Below are 14,323 nucleotides of genomic sequence, written 5' to 3'. Positions count from 1 at the left end.
TGTTGCTCACGCTGGAGTGCAATGGTACAAGAGGCTCACTGCAAACTCTACCTCCTGGGTTCAAGTGATTCTCCTGCCTCAGCCTCTTGAGTAGCTGGGATTCCAGGTGCCTGCCACCACACCCAGCTAATTTTTTGTATTTTTTTTTAGTAGAGATGGGGTTTCTCCATTTTGATCAGGCTGGTCTCAAACTCCTGACCTCAGGTGATCCACCCAACTCCGCCTCCCAAAGTGCCGGAATTACAGTTGTGAGCCACTGCACCCAGCCTCTATGCTGTCTTAAGTCTCGTTTCCACAACTGTAAAATGTGAATAACAGGTCCCATATAATAGGAAATGTGTGAGGATTTAACTGACTTATGGAAGCGCCTAGCCCAGTGCCTGTTACTTATATAAATAAACCTCAGTAACAATTCCAATTCTTTTCATCCTAAGTAAAGGCAACAGTGTATTTCCCCACAAACTCCAGAGCAATTTGTCCAGAACCAATCCGTGCTAGAAGTGATAACATCTTAAGTTATTAATAGAACAAGAATGGGTTGGCCTGGCCCGGTATCTCACGCCTGTAATCCCAGCACTTTGGGAGGCTGAGGCAGATGGATCACCTGAGGTCAGGAGTTCGAGACCCACCTGGCCAACTTGGTGAAACCCCATCTCTACTAAAAATACAAAAAATTAGCCAGGCGTTGTGGCAGGCGCCTGTAATCCTAGTTACTTGTGAGGCTAAGGCAGGAGAATTGCTTGAATCCATGAGGCAGAGGTTGCAGTGAGCCGAGATCACGCTATTGCACTCCAGCCTGGTCAACAAGAGTGAAACTGCATCTCAAAATTTAAAATAAAATTTAAAAAAGGATAAGGATGGGTCCCCTGGCTAGAGTAACTCGTAAAAAAAAAGCAGCCCTAACAATGGACCTCTGGGTTTATCTTGGCCTCTGAAGAGTTTCAGGGGCTCTTACATTGCAGTCTATCCTCCAGAGCCAGGATCCAATCCCGAGTCGGGAAGCGCGACTGCCCTTAGGCTCTGGTTAAGGGCTCTAGTTAAGCCTCCTAAACCACTCAACTCCGCAATGAGGAATCACCTAGTTGCAGCTTTTGCTGCCCGTTGAAGGGCCGTGCCCGAGATCTATGCAAAGAAGAGGCCACAGTCGCTCCCTTACAGACCAAAGGCCCGCAGGCAGGTTCCAGCAAAGAAACTGGACATGCTGCCCTGGGTCCTCCGCCCAGATCACCTGAAATCCGTCCCTCCAGCCCCGCCACGTACGTGCTCCAGGCCTGTCGGGGCGCCGCCATCTTGCCCCGCAGAGGTCGCGTTTCCGCAGCCGCCGGATTCCAGCTTCCGCCCCGCAGCCCAGCCCCGCCCCTCCCGGGCTTAGCTGCGAGCACTCTGGGCTTTGCCTGTTCAGAGTGGCGTGCTGGTGAGCGCCGTGCTGCTTCGCTGGCGGTTTATTACTTCTACGTAAGCTCTATACCATCACTCAGAACATGCATCCTTCTTTTTTTTGAGAAATAGTCTTGCTCTGTCGCCAAGGCTGGAGTGCAGTGGCGCAATCTTGGCTCACTGCAACCTCCGCTTCCCGGGCTCAAGCGATTCTTGTGCCTCAGCCTCCCAAGTACCTGGGATTACAGGTGCTCGCAACCATGCCTGGCTAATTTTTGTATTTTTAGTAGAGACGGAGTTTCACCACGTTGGCCAGGCTGGCCTCGTACTCCCAACCCTAGGCAGTCCGCCCGCCTGGGCCTCCCAAAGTGTGCTGGGATTACAGGGTGGGCCACTGCGCCTGGCCCACACATCCTTCTGATGTACAGTAGGCATAGGCTCTTCTGCACATACGACACCCCTGGCAGGGACAGAGCGTTCCTCAGACGTCCTTCTGCACTCACCAGCCTGTGTTACCACATCCTACATCCCAGCATCCACGCCCACGGCAGCACACACACACACACACATACGCACACCCCAAAGTGACGAATGTGTTTATGGACGAGCTAGAAGGTAACAGTGAAAAAGGCCCAAGGAAAGACCACTGCCAGAGTGCACTGCGGGAATAGTGGTGGTGAGAAGAGAGGGAAGAAAGCTGCATTGCTAGCAAGGTTATCGTCTTCTCCAGAATCTTGCCTTTGTTCATCCCAGTATCTCTTCCTGGAAATCTTCCCTTTTCCCTGCCACCCCTGTCTCCAAAGGATTTCTCTTTAAGGCTTAGCTGGCGTCAACTCTAAAACTTCTGCCAGCCATGCCTACTCACCGAACTTTCCTTGGAATCACCTGGACTCTTACCGCCTGTACCAGTCCTGTGGTATGCTAAGAACACACTGCCAACTACCAACTGTCACTGGTTACCTTTTCACAGGCATATGTCCTGTTCCCTTGAATAGACTGCTAGTTCCTTTCTGTCTCAGACCTTGTTCTTCGCATCTAATGCTGAGCACCCAGCACACTGGCATGCACATAGTAGGACCTTAAGTAAATCATTGCTAGACGGAAGGACATCATGGGGCAGCCAATGTTAGTCTAGTGGGTCTCCAAATTTAGCAGGCACTAGAATCAGCTGGAAGCCTCGTTAAAACAGATTGCTGGGATTGGGCACGGTGGCTCATGCCTATAATCCTAGTACTTTGGGAGGCTAATGATCACCTGAGGCCAGGAGTTGGAGACCAGCCCGGCCAATGTGGTGAAACCCTGTCTCTACTAAAAATACAAAAATTAGCCAAGCAGGGTGGTGTGCACCTGTAGTCCCAGCTACTCAGGAGGCTGAGGCAGGAGAATCGCTTGAACCGGGGACAGAGGTTACAGTCAGCCAAGATAGAACCACTGTACTACAGCCTGGGTTATAGAGCAAGACTCAGTCTCAACAAAACAGAACAGATTGCTGGACCTCAATCTGATTCAGTAGTTTTTTTATTTTTATTTTTATTTTTAAGTTGAAGTCTTGCTCTTGTCACCCAGGCTGGAGGGCAGTAGTGTGATCTAGGCTCACTGCAACCTCCGCCTCCCAGGTTCAAGTGATTCTCCTGCCTCAGCCCCCAGGTAGCTAGGGTTACTGGCGTGTGCCACCATGCCCAGCTAATTTTTGTATTTCTAGTAGAGACGAGGTTTCACCATGATGGCCAAGCTGGTCTCAAACTCCAGACCTCAGGTGATCCATCCACCTTAGCCGCCCAAAGTGCTGAGATTACAGGTGTGAGTCACCTCACCTGGCCAATTTTTGTATTTGTAGTAGAGATGGGATTTCACAATGTTGGTCAGGCTGGTCAGACCTCAGGTGATCCACCCACCTCGGCCCCCCAAAATGCTGGGATTACAGGTGTGAGCCACTTCGCCCAGCTGAAGACTATTAAATATAAAATGTGGTCTTTGTTTATATCTTGATTTTTGAGACTGTTTTTTAAGGCTGTTGGAGAATACTGTATATAAACTGGATTTTGTACGATATTAAGGATTTACTTTTTTTATTTGAGAGAGGGTCTTGCTTTGTCACTGAGGCTGGAGTGCAGTGGTGCTTTCATGACTCACTGCAGCCTCAACCTCTTTGGCTCAAGTGATCCTCCCACTTCAGCCTCCCATGTAGCTGGGACCACAGGTACATGTCATCACACCCAGCCAGGATTTATGAAATTTTTGTTGGGTGAGACTATGTTTTTTTCTTTAAAAGACTGGGTGTGGTGGCTTATGTCTATAATCTCAGCACTTTGGGAGGCTGAGGCAGGAATATTGCTTGTGGCCAGGAATTTAAGACCAGCCAGTGCAACATGGAGAGACCCTGTCACTACAAAAAAAATGTTATTTTTTTGGGGGGCGGGGAATGGAGTTTCACTCTTGTTGCCCAGACTGGAGTACAATGGCATGATCTCAGCTCACTGCAACCTCCGTCTCCTGGGTTCAAGTGACTCTCCTGCCTCAGCCTCCGAAGTAGTTGGGATTACAGGCACCTGCCACCACGCCCAGGTAATTTTGTATTTTTAGTAGAGACAGGGTTTCTCCAGGTTGATCAGGCTGGTCTCAAACTCCTGACCTCAGGTGATCCACTGCCTCGGCCTCCTAAAATGCTGGGATCCCAGGTGTGAGCCACTGTGCCTGGCCAACACTTTCCCTTATTTGCATCTAATATTAGTATTGTTATTATGATTTTATTTATTCGTTTATTTTTTCTTGAGACAGAGTCTTACTCTGTCACTAGGGCTGGAGTGCAGTTGTACTATCTTGACCCACTGCAACCTCCCCCTCCCTGGTTCAAGCAATTCTTCTGCCTCACCCTCCTGAGTAGCTGGGATTACAGGGGCGTGCCACCACACCCCGCTAATTATTGTATTTTTAATAGAGATAGGGTTTCACCAGGTTGGTCAGGCTGGTCGTGAACTCCTGACCTTGTAGTCCACGCACCTTAGCCTCCCAAAGTGCTGGGCTTACAGGAATGAGCCACTGCACCCAGCCTTTTATTTAGTTATTTTTATTTTTTATTTTTTGAGACAGAGTCTCACTTTGTCCCCTAGGCTGGAGAGCCATGGCGCAATCTCAGCTCACTGCAACCTCTGCCTCCCAGGTTCAAGGGATTCTTGTGCCTCAGTCTCCCAAGGAGCTTGGACTAGAGGTGTGCGCCACCACACCAGGCTATTCCTTTTCTTTCTTTTTTTTTTTTTTTTTTCAAGACAGAGCCTTGCTCTCTTGCCAGGTGCCAGGCTGGAGTGCAGTGGCGTGATCTCGGCTCACTGCAACCTCTGCCTCCCAGGCTCAAGCAATTCTCCTGCCTCAGCCTCCTGAGTAGCTGGGACTACAGGCACACACCACCATGCCCAGCTAATTTTTTATATTTTTAGTAGAGACAGGGTCTCACCACGTTGGCCAGGATGGTCTCAATCGCTTGACCTCGTGATCTGCCCACCTCGGCCTCCCAAAGTGCTGGGATTACAGGCATGAGCCACTGTGCCCGGCCTTGTTTTTTATTTTTTTTGAGATGGAGTTTCACATTGTTGCCTGGGCTAGAGTCCAATGGCGCAATCTTGGCTCACTGCAACCTCTGCCTCCTGGGTTCACACAATTCTCCTGCCTAAGCCTCCTGAGTAGCTGGGATTACAGATGCACATCATCATACCCGACTAATTTTTTGTATTTTTAGTAGAGACGGGGTTTCACTATGTTGGCCAGGCTGGTCTCAAACTCCTGACCTCAGTGATTTGCCCACCTTGGCCTCCCAAAATGCTGGGATTATAGGTGTGAGCCACCGAGCCTGGCTAATTTTTGTATTTTTAGTGGAGACAGGGATTCACCATGTTGGCCAGACTGCTTTCGAACCTATGACCTCAGTTGATCGCTGGCTTCAGCCTCCCAAAGTGCTGGGATTACAGGCGTGGGCCATTGTGTCCCAACCTGTTGTTAAATTATTGACAAATATTGATACATTGTTGCCAACTAAAGTCTATACTATATTCACATTTCCTTAATTTCCCTCATGTCCTTTTTCTTTTCTAGGATGACATCAGAGATACCGCATTACATTTATTTTTAATTTTTATGTTTGCTTTTTTTTGTTTGTTTTGAGACAGAGTCTCACTCTATCACCCAGGCTGGAGTGCAGTGATGCAATCTCGGCTCACTGCAATCTCCCGCCTCCCAGGTTCAGGAGACAATCCTGCCTCAGTCTCCCAAGTAGCTGAAATTACAGTTATCCGCCACCACATCCAGCTAACCTTTGTATTTTTAGTAGAGATGGGGTTTCACCACGTTGGCAAGGCTGGTTTCAAACTCCTTACGTCAAGTGATATGCCCGCCTCTGTCTCCCAAAGTGCTGGGATTGCAGGCTTGACCCACTGCACTGGGCCTTTATTTATTTTTGAGAGAAGGTCTTCTCTGTTACCCAGCCTGGAATGCAGTGGCACGATCACAGTTCATCGCAGCTTCAACCTCCTCGGCTCAAGCTATCCTCCTGCCTTAGCCTCCCAAGTAGCTGGAATCACATGTGTGTGCCACCAGGCTTGGCTAACTTTTTAATTTTTTTGTAGAGACAGAGTCTTGCCATGTTGCCCAGGCTGGTCTTGAACTCGTAGCCTCAAGGGATCCTCCCATCTCGGCCTCCCAGAATGTTGGGATTACAGGTGTGAGCCACTGTGCCAGACCCAGATTACATATAGTTGTCATATCCCCTTAGGCGCCTCTTGGCTGTAACAATTTCATAGACTTTTAATGTTTTTGATGACTTTGGCAGCTTGGAGTAATACTGGTAGGGTGTTTTGTAGAATGGCCCTCAATTGGAGGCCTGACATGGTGGCTCACACATATAATCCCAGCACTTTCGGAGTTCAAGGCCGGTGGATCACTTGAGGTCAGTAGTTGGAGATCAGCCTGACCAACAGGCTAAAACCCTGTATCCACTAGAAACACAAAAAAATTAGCCGGGTGACCCGGCACAGTGGCTCACTCCTGTAATCCCAGCACTTTGGGAGGCTGAGGTGGGCAGATCACCAGGTCAGGAGTTCGAGACCAGCTTGACTAACATGGTGAAACCCTGTCTCTACAAAAAACACAAAAAATTATCTGGGTGCGGTGGCTCACACCTGTAATCCCAGGGAGGAATTACGCCTGTACTCTTAGGGAGGCAGAGATGGGAGGACGGCTTGAGCCCAGGAGTTTGAGACCTGCCTAGGCAATATAGCTAGACCCTATTCTCCACAAAAAGGAAAAAAAGATACAAAAAAAAAAAAAATACAAAAAATCAGCCAGTGTGGTGGTGCACACTTGTAATCCTAGCTACTCAGGGGGCTAACGCAGGAGAATTGTTTGAACCTAGGAGGTGGAGGTTGCAGTGAGCTGAGATTTCGCTACTACACTCCAGCCTGGGCGACAGAGCTAGACTCTGTCTCAAATTAAAAAAGTTAGCCAGGTGTGGTGGCACATGCCTGTAACCTAGCCACTTGGGAGGCTAAGGCAGGAGGATCCCTTGAATCTGGGAGATGGAGGCTGCAGTGAGCTGAGATTGTGCCATTGGACTCCAGCCTGAGCAACAGACAGAGACTCCATCTCAAAAAAAAAAAAAAATGCCTCTCAATTGGGATTTGTCTGATGTTTTTCTCATCATTAGACTAGGGTTTTAGGTTTTTGAGAGGAAGACCACAGGTTAACCTGCTAATTTTATTACATCCTGTTGAGGGTACCTACTATCAGCATGTCTTATCACTACTGGTATTAACCTTAATCACCAGCTGCGGTAATGTTTGTCAGATTTCTTCACTCTTCAGTTAGTCTTCATCGCCCCTGCTTTTCATACTGTACTCTTTGGAAGGAAGTCACTATGTGCAGATCACAATGAGTGGGCAGTCATGCTCTGCCTCCATGAGGGTGGAGCATCTACATATGTGACTTGGAATTCTTCTGCATAGGAGAGGTCTGTGCTCCTCATTGATTGATTGGTTATTATTATTTTTATTATTTTGAGATAGAGTCTGGCTCTACGGGCTGGAGTGCAATGGCACTATCTTGGCTCACTGCAATCTGCACCTCCCAGGTCCAAGCAGTTCTACCTCAGCCTCCCAAGTAGCTAGGATTACAGGTGCCCGCCAACACATCTGGCTAATTTTTTGTATTTTTAGTGGAGATGGGGTTTCTACATGTTGGCCAAGCTGGTCTCGAACTCCGAACCTCAGGTGATCCACCCACTTCAGTCTCCCAAAGTGCTAAGACTACAGGCGTGAGCCACCACACTTGGCTCCCACTGATTTATTATTTATTCATATATATACAGGCTTTTATACATTGGGTTATAATTCAATACTATTTTATTTATTTTTTTGAGACAGCTTTGCTCTTTCACCTAGGCTGGAATGAAGTGGCGCAATCTCAGTTCACTGCCGATTTTTCTACCTCAGCCTCTCCAGTTGCTGGGATTATAGATGCTTGCAACCATGCCTGGCTAATTTTTGCATTTTTAGTATAGATGGGGTTTCACCATGCTAGCCAGGTGGTCTTGAACTCCTGACCTCAGGTGATACACCCACCTCAGCCTTCCAAAGTGCTAGGTTTACAGGCACGAGTCACTGTGCCTGGCCTATACTATTTTATTTTGTTGCTCAAATTTTTTTACCTCTCCTGTGACCTTTTACTATACCCCATCCGTGTGTGTGTGTGTGCGTGCACGTGTGCGCACACGCACGCGTATGCATTTCCTTACATTCTGGCATTAAAAGAAAGTAAGGAAATAGCTTATCTTGTGTATTTCCTGCCCCAATCCTAGAATCAGCCATTTCTTCAAGGACTCTTGGTTCCTGTTATTGAAGAATGGTATCAGAAACCAAGATCTGGGCCAGGCACAGTGACTCACACTTGTAATCCCAACACTTTGGGAGGCCTAGATGGGAGGATGGCCAGAGGCCAGGAGTTTGAGATCAGCTTGGTCAACATAGGGAGACCCCGTCTCTAATAATAATAATAGGCCGGGCACGGTGGGTCACACTTGTAATTTCAGCACTTTGGGAGGCTGAAGTGGGTGGATCACGTGAGGTCAGGAGTTCAAGACCAGCCTGGCCAACATGGAGAAATCCCATCTCTACTAAAAATACAAAATTAGCTGGGCATGGTGGCATATGTCTGTAATCCCAGCCACTTGGGAGGCTGAGGCAGGAGAATCCCTTGAACCAGGAGGCAGAGGTTGTGGTGATCCAAGATTGTGCCATTGCACTCCAGCCTGGGCAACAAGAGCGAACTCCATCTCAAAATAAAAGAATAATAATAATAACAGGAATAAAGAAACCAAGATCTGTGTGGTAGGTATGCTCATTGCTACTGGGGTGTCTTGGTTTTTGGCCCTTTTCAACTGACATAGTAAGTTAATATATGTATGTATACTACAGTATATACACACACACACACATATATATATATATTTTGAGACAAAGTCTTGCTCTGTCACTCAAGCTGGACTGAAGTGGTGTGACTTGGCTCACTGCAACCTCCACCTCCCAGTTTCAAGCCATTCTCCTGCCTCAGCCTCCCAAGTAGCTGGAACTACAGGTGCGTACCACCATGCCTGGCTAATTTTTGTGTTTTTGGTAGAGACAGGGTTTCACTATGTTGGCCAGCTGGTCTTGAACCCCTGACCTCACGATCCACCCACCTCAGCCTCCCAAAGTCCTGGGATTACAGGTGTGAACCACCGCCCCCAGCGTATATACATATTTATAACTGTTTCTATATGTAATCATCTGTGTATATGGGTCAGTTTTTTTTATTTTTTATTTTTATTTTTAGTTTTATTTATTTATTTTTTTTTTGACGGAGTTTCACTCATGTTACCCAGGCTGAGTGCAATGGCGCGATCTCGGCTCACCGCAACCTCCGCCTCCTGGGTTCAGGCAATTCTCCTGCCTCAGCCTCCTGAGTAGCTGGGATTACAGGCACGCACCACCATGCCCAGCTAATTTTTTGTATTTTTAGTAGAGACGGGGTTTCACCATGTTGACCAGGATGGTCTCGATCTCTTGACCTTGTGATCCACCCGCCTCGGCCTCCCAAAGTGCTGGGATTACAGGCTTGAGCCAGCGCGCCCGGCCAAGGGTCAGTTTTTTTTAAAGTCTACCTGTTACAGATACATATTATAATATTTACAGCTGGAATTATATGGCTAAGATCTGCTTTTTTTTTTTTTTTTTTTTAATAGAGATGGTGTTTCATCATGTTGGCCAAGATGGTCTGAATCGCCTGACCTTGTGATACACCTGTCTTGGCCTCCCAAAGTGCTCGGATTACAGGTGTGAGCCACCGCGCCCAGCCAGATTTGCTTTTAAAAACTTCAGCAGTCCCTGATTATCTACTGGTTAGGAATTAAAGTTGAATAAAAAGAGAAACTCCAGCAAAACAGCAACAAACTAGGACAATGAAATACAATTGACTAAGATAATCATTGAAGCAGACTGCTGGGTACACTGGGGATTCACTCATTATACTGTTCTTTCTATTTGTGTGTATGTTTAGAATATTACATAATATAAAACAAAAATATGGTCGGGTGTGGTGGCTCACGCCCTGTAATCCCAGTACTTTGGAAGGCTGAGGCAGACAGATCAGGAACTCAGGAGTTCAAGACCAGCCTGACCAAGATGATGAAGCCTTGTCTCTATTAAAAATACAAAAATTAGCCAGGCACGGTGGTGTGCACCTGTAATCCCAGCTATTCGGGAGGCTGAGGCAGGAGAATTGCTTGGAGTGCAGTGAGCCAAGATCGCACCACTGCACTCCAGCCTGGGTGACAGAGTGAGACTCCGTCTCAAAAAAATAAGAAAATAGAGCCAAAACAACCTCACCTACAGTTAAACAGGGTAAAATAGAGAAATATAGCCAGCCAGATACAAGGCATCAACACACACACATACATAAGCATACACACGCACACATACACACATGTATACATACACATATACAGACACATACATGAATACACATAACGAAACTCTTCCTCCCAGGGCCGTCCTTGGGTGAAATTTTGAAGATGACAGTTTTTCTTCCATGTTTGGATCCATCTGCCCTTTCAGAAATCCCAGTCTTACTGCTCTGCTGCTTCCTAAATCTGCTTCTGCAGGGAAATCTGATCATTTAAAATTTTCCCTGTGACCGAAAGTTAAAATGTGGTCCTCTTAGGAATTTACCTTTCATGAGCCTGCCAAGAGGGAAAAAAAATGGAATTTACCTTTCTGCTTCATCTTCCATGGGGCAAGAAGACGCATGGTTTCTGGCTTAGGAATTTCAGTCAGTGAGTGTTTGACAGTGACAGGAACAGTCCCCAGCAAATGTGGAATTAAACCTATAGGTAATGTTTCTACCAGTCCCCGAGGTTTCTCTAAGGTGAGGAACACAGCCTGGCCTGCCCCATCGTTTGAGTGGAACTTGCCCACTCTCACCTATTTTTTTTTTTGAGACAAGGTGTCACTCTGTCACCCAGGCTGGAATGCAGTGGCACCATCTTAGCTCACTGGGCTCAAGCAATCCTCCCACTTCAGCCTCCCGAGTAGCTGAGATTACAGGCATGTGCCACCACACCTGGCTAATTTTTGTATTTATGGTAGAGACAGGGTTTCACCGTCTCAAACTCTTGACCTCAGGCAATCTGCCCGCCTCATCCTCCCAAAGTGCCGTGATTACCCTTGGAAGCCATCATGCCCAGCCAACTGTGACCACATGAGCCAGTAGTTGGGAAAAAACAGGTCTTTGGTTATAGGATGAGTGAGACTGCCATGACCCCACAGCTCCCCATGGTTTCCTCTTGTTTCTCCTACTCTAGGGGTGGGAGAGAAGGCCTTAACTCTCAAAAAGCTGAAACAGGTGCTTCCTGCTAGTGCTGGAAGTTGGTAGCAGAGTGCCCTGCTTCTGTGGGCAATGGTTTTTATTTCCAGGTTTGTTTTCATCTTCTCTGGATCCTTGGCCTCCTTGGACAGTTCTGGGTCATAAAAGGCTGAGAGTGGACAGAGACTTATTTTACTAGATTAGTGAGATGCCTGGGCCCAACCTAGCCCCATCCATAATAAGGGGTTGCCACTGGCCCTTCCTCTCAGCCTTGCTCCACCCTTGCAGCTCCTTCTTACTCCTCTGGAATAGAGTATAGCTGCCTCTGGTTATGTTTTGAGGACAGGAACTCCTGGGACAGCTACTCCTGCATTAGGTCAAATACATTTCCTGTTGATTTGATTAGTTTCCTTCCCAACAATGCATTTATGGAAGAGCTTTTGCAGGCATGCATTTGCACAGGCAGCCAACCTCCTCCAGTCACACACACAGACACACACACACCTCCATACCCACACTCACACACTTTCTCCCCATCCACCCACAAAGCATCAGTCACATTTAGAATTTGTACAAATGCACACCCTCCCTCATACATCACAATGCACACCCTCTTATCCACCTACATATCTCTTCCACAAAATCACACCTGCTCGCATACCCTTAGAATCACATTCCTATACTGTGCCCGGAGAGAAAGCTGGGGGAGATAACCAAGGAGAGTGGGTTGTAAGTGCTCAGGAGGCCAAAACTTTGTAGGAGCTGAAAAGTCAGAAGACCAGACCAGGACACCCTTACTCCTCTCGGCTGTTTTTTTTTTTTTTTTTTTTTTTTTTTTGAGACGGAGTTTTGCTCTTGTTGCCCAGGCTGCAGTGCAATGGCGCGATCTCGGCTCACCGCAACCTCCGCCTCCTAGGTTCAGCCATTCTCCCTCCTCAGCCTCCTGAATAGCTGGGATTATGGGAGTGTGCCACCACACCTGGCTAACTTTTGTATTTTTAGTAGAGATAGGGTTTCTCTATGTTGGTCAGGCTGGTCTCAAACTCCTGACCTCAGGTGATCTGCCCACCTCGACCTCCCAAAGTGCTGGGATTACAGGCGTGAGCTGCCATGCCTGGCCTTTTTTTTTCTTTCTTTTCTTTTTTTTTGAGATGGAGTCTTACTCTGTCGCCCAGGCTGGAATACAATGGTGCGATCTCGAATCACTTCAACATCTGCCTTCCAGGTTCAAGAAATTCTCCTTCCTCAGCCTCCCAAGTAGCTGGGATTACAGGCACACGCCAACATGCCTGGCTAATATATATATATATAATGTATTTTTAGTAGAGATGAGTTTTTACTATGTTGGGTAGGCCGGTCTTGAACTCCTGATGTTGTGATCTGCCCACCTAGGCCTCCCAAAGTACTGGGATTACAGGCATGAGCCACCGTTCCTGGCCTCCTCTCTTCCCCTGTAAGTAGAAATACTATGGTCAGGCATGGTGGCTCATCCCTGTAATCCCAGCACTTTGGGAGGCTGAGGCAGGCGGATCACCTGAGGTCAGGAGTTCGAGACCAGACTGGCCAACATGGCAAAATCCCATCTCCACTAAAATTACAAAAGAAAATTAACCAGGCATGGTGGTGTGTGCCTGTAATCCCAGCTACTCGAGAGGGTGAGGCAGTCAAATCACTTGAACCTGGGAGGCAGGGGTTACATTGAGCCAAGATTGCACCATTGCACTCCAGTCTGGGCGCCAGAGTGAGACTCCTTCTCAAAACAAAAACAAAAACAAAAACAAACAGAGGGCCAGGCACGGTGGCTCACACCTGTAATCCCACTTGGGAGGCCGAGGAGGGCGGATCACGAGGTCAGAAGTTCGAGACCAGTGTGGCCAATGTAGTGAAACCCTGTCTCTACTAAAAATACGGAAAATTAGCTAGGCTTGGTGGTGCATGCCTGTAATCCCAGCTGCTTGGGAGGCTGAGGCCAAAGAATTGCTTGAACCCAGGAGGCAGAGGTTGTAGAGAGCCGAGATCATGCCATTGCACTCCAGCCCTGATGACTGTATGTGACTGTGTGAGACTCCGTCTCAAAAAAAAAAAAAAAAAAAGGAAGAAAGAAAGACTATGAATTGAGAGGGATTTAGAATTAGGGGTAGGGGAAGCAGGAACCTAGAGCCCCCTGTCCCACACAGAAAATGTGCTGCCCCTGTGACAGTGATGTTTCAGGCTGGTGACTGATGTGGGAAGTTTGTCAAAGCTGTAAGTGGAGAGTTCAGCGGTATCCATGACATGTCTGAGAAGCCTATTTTGACCAGTAGAAAAGGATGGCCTGCTGGGCGTGGTGGCTCACACCTTTAATCCCAGGATTTTGGGAGGCCGAGGCAGGTAGATCATGAGGTCAGGAGTTCAAGACCAGCCTGGCCAAGTCTCTACTAAATATACAAAAAAATTAGCCAGGCATAGTGGTGGGCGCCTGTAATTCCAGCTATTCAGGAGGCTGAGGCAGAAAATTGCTTGAACCCAGAAGGCAGAGGTTGCAGTGAGTTGAGATCACACCACTGCACTCCAACCTTGACGACAGACCAAGACTCCGTCTCAAAAAAAAAAAAAAAAAAGGATGGCCTTTGTGGTGGGATTCCCTATCAGCTCAGGAAATGGTGGGGAAGGAATGAAGAGAGATAAGGAAGTAAAAGGCTGGGTTGGGCTCTGGATCCAACCTCCTCTAGAAAGAGTCTTACTAATGTCAGCAGGAATCAATAGGAAGAGGCTTCCTGTCACTGGAACCTTGAAGTCCCCCTCAGAGAAAAGGTGAGGGAGAGGGCTTAGAAAAGTGACAAGTGCCCAAGAGTAGCCCAGGCAATTCTGCATTCAGCCCCAGACAATTCTGCCTTCAGCCTGCCTACCCTGACTCAGCCCAAACTCAGAAACTGTGGATTCTGGAAAGCAACAAGACTTTTCCTTTGGGAAAGGGCCCTGAAACTAACCCACAGTGCTCAAGAAAATTGGCAGAGAAGCCAGGCACAGCGGCTCACACCTGTAATCCCCATATTTTGCGATGCCAAGGTGGGCAGATTACCTA

At 47.7% G+C, this 14,323-nt stretch overlaps 1 protein-coding gene across 3 annotated transcripts in view; it reads right to left on the bottom strand.

The window, feature by feature from the left end:
- RPAP1 (RNA polymerase II associated protein 1) overlaps positions 1-1,495 on the bottom strand; it is a 26,063-nt gene extending 24,568 nt beyond the window's left edge. Inside the window, exon 1 of one of the 3 annotated variants that reach the window (XR_004260723.1) lies at positions 1,261-1,495. The gene's annotated coding sequence lies outside the window, so the exon portion shown is untranslated. The remainder of the gene's footprint in view (positions 1-1,260) is intronic. The other 2 variants (XM_032251244.1, XM_032251243.1) reach the window with 2 other exon arrangements.
- Positions 1,496-14,323: the final 12,828 nt, after the last annotated feature.

This window comes from Sapajus apella, unplaced genomic scaffold (genome assembly GCF_009761245.1).
Source record: "Sapajus apella isolate SASKATOON/1434 unplaced genomic scaffold, GSC_monkey_1.0 scaffold74, whole genome shotgun sequence".
Taxonomy (NCBI): Eukaryota; Metazoa; Chordata; class Mammalia; order Primates; family Cebidae; genus Sapajus; species Sapajus apella.
Note: the sequence above shows the minus strand (reverse complement) of the source record. Positions and strands in the feature narration are given on the sequence as shown.